The following is an 11,513-nucleotide window of genomic DNA, read 5'->3' on the forward strand; positions in this document are numbered from 1 at the left end:
ACTAGCTTACTTTCTGTTCCACTTAAGAGGTATTCTATCTCCTCTCCCATTGCCATTGCATGAGCTGTTCCCATGTCACTACTTTTTAGAATTCTTACTCTTCTTCAAAATTTACTTTAAAAGTTACTTCCTGTCAAAAGCCTTTCTTAATATTCTCTAGATGCTAGCAACTATTCCACTGAAATTATGTTGTACTTACATTGTGTGTTTAATTTATATGTATTCGTGTTGTTTCCCTGACAGAATAAACTGTATTGCTTAAAAGTCAGTGACTGTTTGATTTCATTCTTATATTCTTAATATAAAGCATGGTGCCTGGAATATAGTATGCATTTAATGAAGAAATACTCTGATCAACTGGTCAAGACCAATATCCATCACAAAATAACTACACACAACTTAACAAAGAATCCTCTGTCATTGTCATGGGAGTCAAGACTCAGCTATGTCTTCTCAATGCATAGTTATCATAAGCCTCTTTGGGGGCTATTGTGTTGTTGCTGTTTAGAGATATACACATCTTTTTTACATCATTACATATTATGCTAGTCTTTTTGTTCATTGATCATCACTACATGCTTATATGTAGGTTTGGAAGAGCAAAACCAAATGCAATGCCCTGAGCCATTTGCTCCTGCCATTTATTAAGTACCATCTCCACTGGAAGTGTTGGTGTTTTAAGTTGTTCACTGAACTAGCTCCTTAGATTGACTGAATAGCATGATCAAATGTATGGGATCCCAGATTGGTTAGTATTTTTAAATGAGTGTGGAGGGAGTATCAGTATAAAAAGTGCTGAAAGAATTCATTTACAGGTTATCAATTTCTGGAATTATCTGACCAGAAAAATTTTCTTTTATGAGGAAATATTGTCATTCCAGAAGATGCCCATCAGGTAATTTGTGCCTGATGGTACAAACACAGAACTGTTCTCACAAAAACATTGTCTAAAAGTGGTGTCTAGTGGCCTGGGATTGATTCTGCTGTTAAAAAGATTGTAAAGTGGAGCCAAGATGCCTCCACCTAGCTCTCCCAAGATTTCCCCGAAAACCAGTTTAAAATAACTCTTCAAATCAAATTCTGAAGTAGCAGAAATAATAAAAGGTCAGAGTGGAACACTCTTCCAACTCAAGACAACTTAGGAGATCGGCAAACAAGATCTGTGACAAGGGGGTGAAGGCTGGCTCAGAGCCCAGAGCCCACAACGAAGCACCAGCACTGGGAATATGGTGGTGGTGACAGAAGCAGCAGCAGCTTTGGGAGATGCTCAAGTCAGAGATGGTACAGGGACCTGGCAACTGGTCAACAAGAGTTTACAGAGGGCTCCTGTGCTAGCACTGGGTATAGGACAAGAAATTTGGTAACTCCATTGCCCATACTCACTTCTGGGTCATAGTTCATGAATGGAGAGGAGCATTTTTGATCCAGAGAGAATAGGTACCTTGAGGAACAGTAACATTTCTAGTCCCAAGGATACAGGGACTCTGAGGAACAGTATCAAAATTGTAATCCCAAGGGATCAAGGATACTTCCTGAGTAAGAATTTCAAGGCTGCCTACCAGAGGAGCAGTGACCACACCTCTGCCTAGATCACAGCATCTTGGAAATATTTAAAACTCCTAAACTCTCAGAACTCGTTCTGAAAACAGCATTGTGAAAAAAGCTTAATGCTTGAGAGATGGCCTTGCCCTTGCTAACCATGCTGGGAACAGAGACCAACTTTAAAATAAAGTTCAAAATCAACAAATAGGGAGGAAAAAATTGCAAACAACAATAACAAAAAAACAACCTGGCCATAAAATGGTGACAGGGATGATCCAGACACAAACTCAGAATAAGACAATGAAGCTAAAATAGCCACAAGCAAAGCCTCAAAGAAAATGTGAATTAGACATAAGCTCAATAAAAATTCCTGGAAAAATTAGAAAATGATTTTCAAAATTAAATAAGAGTGACAGATGAAAAATTAGGTAAAGAAATGAAAGGAAAGGAAGAAAATATGTAAAAAGACTGGTAACAACTTGGTAAAACAGGAAAAAAACTATACTGAATAAAAGAACACCTTAAAAAATGGAATTGACCAAATGGTGTAAAAGGTACAAAGTTTCACTTATGAAAAATAACTCCTTTAAAAGCAGAACTGACCAAAAAGAGGTACAAAAGTTCACTGATGAAAACAATTTCTTAAGAATTAAAATTAGACAAGTGGAAATTGATAATTCCGCAAGACATCAAGAAACAATTTAAAAATCAAAAGAATGAAAAAATAGAAGAAAATATGAAATATATTATCCAAAAACTGACCTGGAATATAGGTCTAGGAGAGATAATTTAAGGATTCTTAGACTATCCAAAAACCATGATCAAAGAAAGAGCCTACACATCATATTTCAAGAAATTATAAAGGAAAATTGGCCTGCTATCATAGAACTAGAGGATAAACTAGGAATTGAAAGAGCCTGCCAATCATCACCTGAAAGAGATCCCAAAATAAAAACTTCCAGGAACACTATAGTCAAATTCCAGGGCTCCCAGGTCAAAAAGAAAACACTTCAAGAAGTTAGAAAGAAGCTATAGAGCCACAGTTTGGATCACATGAGATTTAGCAGCTACCACTTTAAAAGGAGTGGAGGAAATATGATGTCCAAGAAGGTAAAAAATCTGAGATTGCAACCAAAAATAACCTAGTTAACAAAGCTGAATATAATCCTTCAAGAGAAAAAATGAATATTTAATGAAACAAAAGATTTTCAAGCATTTCTGATGAAAAGACCAGAGCTAAATAGAAAATTTGACTTTCAAATACAAGACTCAGGAGAAGCACAAAAAGGTAAACATGAAAGAGAAATTATAAGGGATTCAAAAAAGTTAACTTCCTTACCTTTGTATATGGAAAGACAACACGTAATTTCTAAGAATTTTATCATTAGGGCAATTAGAAGGATTTTACATAGAAAGAGGGTGCAGGAGTTAGCTGATTCTTTTGAGATGATGTTTAAAATAATGTATATTATAAATAACCAAATTAACTATAAAAGACATGTGAAGAAAGATGCTACCTATATCCAGAGAAGGAACTAATAAATAGAAGTATGTATAGAACAACTTCACACACACACACACACACACACATACATGCATACACACATACATATTTGTGTCTAATGGTAGCCATGGGGGGGAGAAAAAAAAAAGAAAATTCACATGACAATTTTGTTATGTATTTGAAAGGAATAGTAAATTTACATAGTAGATTTGCAGTTTCATGCACAATCATCTTTTTTTAATTGTACTACATTATGAAAATGCTTGTTTTATTACATAAATAAGAAATAAAAGAAAAAGGTACGTTTAACTTTCCCAATAGAAGGCAATAAACAATCTTCTATTTTTAAAGAATAGATAGATGAGAAAGAGTGATGCCATGGAAAAGCAAGAAGGGAGAGGAAGAATGAAGAAAATTATGTCAAGTAAACACAGGGAAGAGTTTCTATAGTGCAGGGGAAAATGGGATGGGATAATCCTTAAACTTCACACATCTAATTTGGTTCAAGCAAGGGAAAATATATGCATGTGTGTATATACATATGTGTGTGTCTGCGTGTGTATGTTGTTAATTGGTAATAAAAATCTACATTACCCAACAGGGAAGTAGAAGGGAAAGGGGTGAAAAGAAAGGGGAGATGATAAAAGAGAGGACAGATAAAAGAAGGCAGTAGTCAGAAGCAAAAACAGGGACAGGATAAAAAGAGAGATAAAAGGATGAACAGAAGAAAATAGAGCAAGCAGAAAAGTGTAATTAGTCATCATAAGTGAATGTAAATGACATGAACTCAGCCATACAATGGAAACGGATAGCAGAATGGATTAGAAATCAGAATCCTATAACATTGTTTACAAGAAATATACTTGAAACAGAGACATACGAACAGAGTTAAAATAAGAGGCTGGAGCAGATTCTATTATGCTTCAGCAAATGTAAAAAAAGAGGACAGGGATAAGCAATCATGACCTCAAATGAAACAAAAGTAAAAAATGAATAAGTAGGGAAACTACATTTTGATAAAATGCACCATAGACAATGAAGTAATATCAATACTAAACATATGCACCAAATGAAATTATTAAAGGAAAAGTTAATTTTTATAAGAAATTTCTCTGTTAAGGCCTCTTTTCTCAAATATGTAAGCAACTGAACCATTTTTTTAACTGAACCAAATTTAGAGAAATAAGCGTCGTTCTCCAGTTAATAAGTGGTCAAAGAATATGAATAGGAAGTTTTCAAAAGAAGAAATCAAAGCTATCCATAGTCACATAAAAATACTCTAAAACTCTATTGATCAGAGAAATGAAAATTAAAACAACTCTTAGATTGCTTTTATTTAACAATTTATCTGATTGGTTAACATGACAGAAAAAAGACATGACAAATGCTGGAGGGGATGTGGAAAAATTGGGTTATTGATGCATTGTTAGTAGAGTTGTGAACATTCCATCTATTCTAGGGAATACATACCTATACAACTACTGGATCCATATTCCAAAGAGATTAAAAAAAAGGGAAAAAAGAGCCATCTGTACAAAAATGTTTATAGCCACTCTTTTTGTGGTGGTAAAGTATTAGAAATTGGGGGGATGCCAATCAATTAAGGAGTGGGTGAACAAATTATGGTCTATGATCATCATGGAATACTATTATACTATAAGAAATGACAAGCAGGATAGTTTCAGAAAAGCCTGGGAAGATTTATATGAACTTACGCAAAATGAAGTGAGCAGAACCAGCAATATTGAGAGAATGACCAACTTTGAAAGTCTTATCTACTCTGATAAAGACAATGATACAAGATAATTCTAAAGAACCCATATTGAAAAATGCTATCCATCTCCAGAGAGAGAGAGAGAGAAGAGAGGGAGAACTGATGAATTCTGGATGTAAATTGAAGCATATTTTTTTTAATTTTCTCATTTTTATGTCTATTTTCTTTTGCAACATGGTTAATATGAAAATATGTTTTACAGGATGTCATGTGTAAAATCGCTATCAAATTGCTTGGCTTCTCAAAGAAAAAGGAGGAACAGGAGGAAGGGATACAATTTAGAACTCAAAATGTTTTTTTAAAAATGAACATTAAAACTTTCTTTACCTGTAACTGGGAAACATTTACTGAGATAAATAAAAATATATATAAAAAAGAAAAGACTGTAAAAGAGTATGGCATTTTCCTAAGGACTTCTCATCTCCCACATCTAATTTTCCATAGAAAAACAAATAATCCACACTAATTTTGCAGAACCACTAAGGGGTAGTACGTATTAACTGGAGTAGATTCCTCTTCAAAATGGTTCAAAGGGCTCCTAATTCTATCTCAGAACTACACTGTAATAAGAATATTTCCTTACTGCTTATTTTCAGCTCAAGGATTGCCAAACACTATCATTTGTGACCCTGTCTGTCTCAGAGCCCCGGCACCCTATCATCTTCAAGGCCTTTCCCTGAGCAATGAATGAGACAGTGGGGACTGTGAGGATCAGTTATTCAACAGTGTTATATGTGTATTTTCTACTCCTCCCCATCCCCTCTCCCAAAACTTCAACCAACTTGAGGTCATACATTTTGTTTTCTGTTCCCTAGAGTTCTTGACATAGGGTAAAGCATATTAAACACTCACTATATTCTTGTTGAACAGAATGGAATTTTCCTTGTGGGACTTTATAAGAGAAAATAATGATAAAATCATAAATTGCCTCTTCAAAAGTCAATATTTATCCTCTTTTATCCTTGGCATCTGAATCACTACAAAAATGTTTCTTGGACTTCTCCCCAGTGACTCTCTATAATCAAGGTTCCCACAACTTGATTCCTAGTGGACACTTACTGATTGCTTTGTATCTTTTCCTGATGATGATTCATTCTTGGCCTTAGGATGCATCCTCTTTCCCTCACAGAGACATGGTACATGAGTCTTTTTTTATACCAGCTGTTCTTTACACTACTTGGGTCTTCAGAGGAAACAAATAGACTCCCCATATCTCCTTTTGTTGAACTTTCCCTACTGTTGAATTTTCCATAATTATCCTTTCATGTTTTCTTTTCCTCTTCATGGCCTGAATCTCTCTTTTTCTAAGTTTCAGGCTTTGCAGTTTCTAGGTCCAGCTGTGAGATATGCTGTTCGCTCTATATTTTCTTTCCAATCATTCCTTGATTTGATACTACTTTTACCTCTCCCTTATAGAGAGCAGACATTTTGACTTTTACCCAATCTGTCTCACATCTAGTCCATACTTTGATGAATCTACAGCCCCATCAATGTGGGTAATTCCTCCAGTGATACATATCACCACCTATCTATGCCTGCTCATTTTGTGCCACTGTGGTCCACACCCACCACTAAATCCACTATATTCACTCAGCCAAATGTACCGGGGACCTTCCTTAAGATCTCTTGATATTTCATGGATACATGTTGTTATTGTTGTTTTGTCTTTCATTCTCGAAGAGGACCATGACATCAAGATGATGACATGACTTGCAGTTGACTTTGATTTGCGTGAGGGAGGGCTGTGCAAGGTCACCAACCTCATTTTCTTCTCCTGAGCCATCTGGGTCCAGTGGCATGATATTCATCAAGATGACTGGAAATGGCCCAGGATGCAATGTGAGACCCTGGCCCTTTCAGACTAAGGTCTTACAGCATTCTCACTTTGAGTGAGATACACCCATTCAATGAATATGCTTCCTTAAGTCACTCAAGGGATGGCCCCTTTATTCAAAAAAAAAGTCAAACTTGGAGGGAAAGACCCTCAGGGTTCCTGGGTAAAAAAGAAACAGTTACTATTTAGTTATTAAATCCACTTTGTGATAGGTGGGTGAAGACTTGTTGTCCAGTATATGAGCTCCAGAGTGAATTGGGTTCAAGACTTGATCTTTGAGCAAGAAATGTAACCAGTAAACCCAGAAGAAAAAAGGCAGCTTTTGGTCATGGAGTTCTGCTGGGCAGAACACAAGAGGACAGGAGAGGAGAGGACAAGAGAGGAGAGGACAGGAGAGAACAGGAGAGGAGAGGAGAGGAGGAGCTGCTATTCACTCACAGGTTGATGGATGCATATGGATCAAAGGGGAAGGACCCCATTGGTTCTTGCTTGCTCTCACTCCATGATGAGATCATCTATTTTCTTAGTCATCATCACCTGTGATGACATTCTTTATTTCACTTCTCCATCCTCATTTGTAATTTGTCATAATCTGCTCATGAGCATCAAGATCCTCTCTATTTTCCTGTCAATTGAGCTTCAACTTCAGTTTCCAAGATTGCAGTGTTCCTATCAGTTATGCCATACTGCTAGAAAAATGTTGGTGTGAAAAAATGACCTTCATTTCAGGGAGAAGCTTAGGGTCATTTAAATAACTGTGATTTTACAAGGGCAATCTAGTCTGTTCACCTTGTCTTGCTCATTTAATTTAGATCTCATCTTAGCCCTAGTGAGAGACAGTGTGTAGAACAGATAAAAAGTTATTCTCAGAGTTAGAAAAACCTGGATTCAAGTTCCATATGTTACACATGTTGAGTGTGGAATCTTAGAGAAGTCACAGTCTCTCAGTGACTCAGGAAATGTTCCAAGACTATAAGTTTCAAACGAGGTACTATTCTGTATTAGGAGAGGGAGTTACCTCACTAAGAGTTTCTTATCAATGAAAAAAAAGAGAAAGGAAAAAGAAAAAGAAATACCATTCCTGAGAAATGCATAAGGAAAGGAATATTTTAGTAGTTTTCATGATTTGAAAATAGATTGAATCTATTGTTAATGATAATAGACTTTCAAGATTTTAGAATTGCTTTACTCAACATTCTTGTAAGTTAAGTAGCATGTCACTAGCATCATCATCATCGTCATCATCATCATCATCATCATCATCATCATCATCATCATCATCAAATACCTAGCATTTATATAGCACCTACTATGTGCCAGACATTGTACAAAGTGCTTTCCAAATATGTCATTTGATCTTCACAATCCTGGGAAGTAAATACTATTATTACTTGCATTTTACAATTGAGGAAACTGAGGAAAATAGAAGTTAAGTGACTTGCTGAGAGTCACTGTAGTGCCAATGCAATATTCACAATGCCTATGGCAGCTATGAATATGCTAACACAGTTCTGAATCACAAAACACCTCTTCATGTGGAAGACAGAATCAAAACATTTATTCGAACACCAGAAAACCAAATCCATCATAGCAACAAAGAAATCTATACACAATAACAATGCAGAGGGCAACACCATCCCCAAGCCTTCCCTCTGCTAGGTTTCCCACAAACCTTAAACAAAATCACAAGCAAGCTCTCCCATCCATGTTGCTGCCTGCTCTTTCCCAGTTCTGATTGCTCTGACTCACTTCCTGTTCCACTTCTTCTGGCTCCACCCATTCATCAAGCTCCTCCCAGACTTCCATGGGTCACATAGGCTTATTAAAGAATGGGAAAGATCTTCCCATTTAAATTACCATTACAGTTACACAGCTTATGTCTCAGGCCACATCTGAACTCCAGCGTTCCTGACTACAGGGCCACGAGCCTACTCATTGCATCATCTAGGTGCCTGTATATGACTAACAATATCATTAAATAAGTAGGTGGCCCAGTGGATAGAGCACTAGGCTTGAACCAGGAAGACTCATCCCCCTGACTTCAAATCTGGCCTCATATACTTATTAGCTACATGACTGTGGGCAAGTCACTTAACCCTGTTTGCCTTAATTTCCTAACACGAGCTAGAGAAGGAAATGGCAGACCACTTCAATATCAAATGCCAAGAAAACTTCAAATGGACTTACAAAGGGTTGGACACAATGGAAATGACTGAACAACCTTGTGGGCATCTAGGTGGTGCAGTAGATAGACTGGGGAACACTCATCTTTATGAGTTCAAATCTTGGCCTCACAGACATATGAATTATGTGACCCTGGGCAAGTCACTTACACCTGTTTGCCTCAGTTTTCTCATCTGTAAAATGGGCTAGAGAAGGAAATATACTCCACTCCAATATCTTTGCCAAGAGAAGCCAAATGGAGTCACAGAAAGTCAGACATGACTGAAAGGACTGAACAACAATAAGTAAACTGAAACTCACAGAAATTAAGCAACTTTCCTGAGGTCACACAGCTAGTCATTATTGAAGGCAGCAGGGCAATAAGGAAAGACTATTGGATTTGAAGTTGAGAGATTTGGATTCAAGTTCTAACTTAGATACTTACTAGCTTCATAATCATAGGCACTCATTCAGCTCCTCAGAGATGCAGTTTCATTACCTCTAGACTGATATCACAAGGGCTACCATGTTGAGATAATACAAATACTGCCTTATAAACCTTACAGCAATATATAAAGATCAGCAATTATTATCACTGTGGTGATAAAACCTGACTCTTAAATCCAACATTCTATCCACACTACCTTTACTCAATCGCCACCTTCCTTCTCTCCTTCACTCTCTCTATGGTTTCCAAGTCTTATAGCCACAACATAGCTCATATTCATCCCATCTCTCCACTCATACAACTATTGCTCTACTTTAGACCCTTCTCTCCTTCATTATCTACTGTAAGAACCTCTCATTTGAATTCCAAGCTTTCAGTGTCTCCACTCACCAAACCATCCTTCACATATCTGCCAAAAGCATAAGTTTAACCATATCAGTATCCTGCTTAAGAATCTCTAGTACCTTTCCTAGTTACTGCTACAATAAAATAAAAGTTACTTCAGACCACCTTTCCAGGCTTATTTTATGTTACTCCCTTTGAGTGTTCTACATTTCAACTGTCCCTAAGCTCTGCATTCGATCTTCTACTTCCATACCTTTGCCAGACTATCCCCATGCCTAGAATGTACCCTCATTTCACCACTAGTCAGCTCATGTGTGACCTGTAAGAAGCCTTTCCTGATTCCTCTACTTAAATTGTCACGTATACACATTTCTCTTTATGTGTTGTGTGCCCCTAAAAATGCAAGCTCTTTGAGGGCAGAGAATGTCTTTTGCTTTGGTCATGTTGTATAGTACAAGTACTAGTACAGAAGTGTGCACAACATAAGTGCTTAATAAATGCTTACTGGGTGGGATAGAGTCCTTTGTGCTGTGACTTAGCATCCTCTCATTTACCATGGACATCCCACAAGGCCCTCTCTTGGGTTTTCTTCTCTTCCTACTCTCCACTATTTCTCTTGGTGATCTCATGGCTTTACTCTCTACTTAAATTGTCATGTATACCCATTTCTCTTTATATGTTATATGCCCCTAGAAAACTGTGTGCTCTGCTTTCCATGCTGCCCCAAAGAGGGTTCCATATGGTGTTGTTCTCAGTTTCCGTTGTAACTTTAAAGGAAAACTTTCACAATGTCTGGAGCCTTAGATGTGTTGCAGATGAAGGAGGATGATGTCTTCAAATTCTTTGCTGCAAGGACCCATTTGGGTGCCACCAATTTGGACTTCCAGATGAAAGAGTATATCTATAAAAGAAAGAGTGATGGTGTCTACATCGTTAACTTGAAGAGAACTTAGGAAAAGCTTCTGCTGGCAGCTCATGCCATTGTTGCCTTTGAAAATCCAGCTGATGTTAGTGTCATCATATCCAAGAAATTCAGCCAGCGAGTTGCTCTGAAATCTGCTGCTGCCACTGGTGCCACTACCTATTGTTGGACATCTCATACCAGGCACCTACACTAACTAAATCCAGGCAGCTTTCAGGAGGCCTCACCTCATGGTGGTCACCAATCTTTGGGCAGATCATCAGCCTCTGACTGAAGCATCATATGTTAGCTTCTTAACCACTGCACTATGCAGCACAGACTCCCCACTTTGCTATGTGGACATTTCCATGTTACAACAAGGCAGCTCACTCAGTGGGTATGATGTGATGGATGCTGGTCCATGAAGTCCTATGTATGCATGGTACCATCTCCTGTGTACACCCATGGGAGGTTATGCATGATCTTTACTTTTAAAGATCCAGAGGAGATTGAAAAGGAAGGATAGGTCTCAGAGGAGAAGGCAGTGACAAAGGAGGAGTTTCAAGGTGAATGGACTGCACCTGTCCCAGAATTCACTGCTGCTTAACTAGAGGTGGCTGATTGGTCCAAGAGAGTACAGGTGCCATCTGTGCCTATTCAGCAGTTCCCTACAGAAGATTGGAGTACTTAGCCAGTTATCGAGGACTGATATACAGTTCCTACCCACTCAGGGGACTGAGTCGGTAGGAACTACTACAGAATGGTCTTAAGCTTTACCCTAGGTGCTCTAATAGTGTTGGAAAAACGCTAATGGAAAATAAACAGTGGTATCTGCACACACACACAGACATGCACAAAAAATTTTTCACTCTTTGAGGGCAGACAATGTGTTTTGTTTTTGTTGTATTATATTCCTAGAACCTAGCACAGTGGTGTGAACAACATAGGTACTTAATAAATGCTTATTGGGTGGGATAGAGTCCTTTGTGCAGTGGCTTAGCA

General features: G+C 37.6%; 1 pseudogene; it reads left to right on the plus strand.

Annotated features, from left to right (window-relative positions):
- Positions 1–10,398: 10,398 nt before the first annotated feature.
- LOC140503067 (small ribosomal subunit protein uS2 pseudogene) lies at positions 10,399–11,281 on the plus strand (annotated as a pseudogene).
- Positions 11,282–11,513: the final 232 nt, after the last annotated feature.

Source organism: Notamacropus eugenii, chromosome 5, assembly GCF_028372415.1.
Source record: "Notamacropus eugenii isolate mMacEug1 chromosome 5, mMacEug1.pri_v2, whole genome shotgun sequence".
Taxonomy (NCBI): Eukaryota; Metazoa; Chordata; class Mammalia; order Diprotodontia; family Macropodidae; genus Notamacropus; species Notamacropus eugenii.